The sequence below is a fragment of the Alosa pseudoharengus genome, unplaced genomic scaffold (genome assembly GCF_046254945.1).
Source record: "Alosa pseudoharengus isolate Yale_2024_CS ecotype anadromous, Long Island Sound unplaced genomic scaffold, YU_APseudo_1.1 YU_APseudo_1.1_scf_1, whole genome shotgun sequence".
NCBI lineage: Eukaryota > Metazoa > Chordata > Actinopteri > Clupeiformes > Clupeidae > Alosa > Alosa pseudoharengus.
This window is the reverse complement of record NW_027468564.1, coordinates 5,963,058-5,965,374: the sequence shown is the minus strand read 5'-3', so window position 1 is coordinate 5,965,374 and position 2,317 is coordinate 5,963,058.

The following is a 2,317-nucleotide window of genomic DNA, read 5'->3' as shown; positions in this document are numbered from 1 at the left end:
GTAACACTAAATGTTTGTACAGTGTGTGTGAGTGAGTGATTCAATGTGTGTGTGTGTGTGTGTGTGTGTGTGTGTGTGTGTGTGCGTGTGTGTGTGTGTGTGAGAGAGAGAGAGAGGGAGAGAGAGAACGAGAGAGTTAGAAAGAAAGAGTGATAGAGAGATTAGTGATGATGAATATAATTCCTATGGCATTTCCCCTAGGCTGAGTAAAGCTCATGCTATGGTCTAAATTGCATGTGAGGAAGATGGACATCTCCAGTGTACCAGCTTGTGTTTAGCAGAGACGTCTCTCAGTGTACAGGAGACTACAGGAAATGTACAACAAAAACTGCTATCTATGTGGTGTAGATTATTCTTCCACCTAAATGGTTAACAGAGAAATCCGGCCATTAGTAGTAGTAGTTTGTGTGATCGACTACAGACTCTACTACATTCTGTAACAATACGCAAGAATCACGAGTGTGTGTGTGTGTGTGTGTGTGTGTGTGCGTGTGTGTGTGTGTGTGTGTGTGTGTGTGTGTGTGTTTGAGTAGAAGGTAGGTGCTTAATATTCTGATCTCTCATTCTGTTTCAGGTTGGATAGCTGTAAGCTGACTGAGAAGAGCTGTTCCTATCTGGCCTCTGCCCTGACCGCACACTCCACAAGTCTCAGACTGCTGCACCTGTATAAGAATGAGCTGCTGGACTCAGGAGTGGAACTGTTGTGTTCTGGTCTTTGTCATCAAAACTGCAAACTGGAGGAACTATGGTAAGAATACTTTCATGTAGTGTGTGTGTGTGTAGAGTAGAGTGGGAGGAAGGGCATTTTCGGATGTGCATAGGGAGAGGGAAAGTGTCTGTGTGTGTTAGGGGTGGGCGATATATATCGTCTGCGATAATATCGTCATTGTTGTTTTAACGATGTGCAAATTTACATTATAGAGTATTTAAATTACTTATGCGGGAAAAACACTCGAAATCACGCATTGAAACCCCATACATTCACAAATCCAGGAGGTGTATGCAAGAGAAGCCCCGTTGCAGCAGAGCAAGTGTCACATGATCCCTAGTGGGTCCACGTTGTCACACGCAGGTCTAATGTTTATTTTGTGTAGCGAGATCAAGACGACGTAGCCTACAAGGGATTTTGTGCAGCTACTTCTGTTCACGTAGCATTGATGAGACAGTCCTTTTTTCCTACATGGTATTATATGGTGAGAAAACATTTGCCTTTGAGTATTTTAGTAGTCAGTTGTAAACAAACTACTCTTCTCATGTAACCCTTTTGTAAATGGACTAAAGTTCGCTCTAAATATCTATGTGTATCGATTATGCTAACCGTTAGCATCTCTATGGGATTTCTCATATACATTAGTCATAAGCTAACGCATTAGTTTCTATTCTCTAACTTGGAATGCTAGCCTACATGATTTCTCTTAAACAAAACATCGAAGGGAATAACTGAGATGTACTCTGTTGGTCTGCTTAGTTTTACAGTGAATCCTAAGTAAAGGTTTTTGAAAGGAACTTCAGCTTCAGACTTTCTCTTGAGACACTGTTAGGCCTAGTCATCTTCTCTAATGTAGCTGGCTAGACCATGTCATTGCCACACACACAGGGGCAAAATTGGAAATGTGTCATAGAGTGACAATGCATTGGTTGATTTGGTTAAAAAGTCACAGGTTAGGTTATTGGTTATTATTGTATTGATGCTATTCATAAATAATGAGCTGTAAAGTAACTCAGACTTTTACAATTTTTTTTAAAGGATATCGACTAATTATCGTTATCGTCAAAATCACAAAAAATATCGAGATATTATTTTTTGTCCATATCGCCCACCCCTAGTGTATGTGTGTGCGTGTGTGTGTTAGTGAGATAGATAGATAGATAGATAGATAGATAGATAGATACTTTATTGATCCCCAAGGGGAAATTCAAGGGTATAAACAAAAGACGGTAAGAAAAACACAAAGACACGGAGCTACCTCGACAGGCTGCCTCTCTCGTCGGCGCCGGAACCGGAATCTGAATCTAGTGTAGAGTAAAGTCGGAGGAGGGGTGTGCATGAGGAGAGGGAAAGTGTGTGTGTGTGTGTGTGAGTGTGTGTGTGTGTGTGTTAGTATAGAGTAGAGTGGAAGGAGGGAAAGTGTATATGTATTAGGGTGAGTGTGTGTGTGTGTGGGGGGGGTTGGTAGTATAGAGTAGAGGGAGGAGGGGTGAGACAGGGTGAGTGTGTGTGTGTGTGTTTATGTGACGGGGTAAGTGTGTGTGCGTGCGCGTGTGTGTGCGTGCGTGTGTGTGTGTGTGTGTGTGTGTCTATCATCTTGTAAATCAG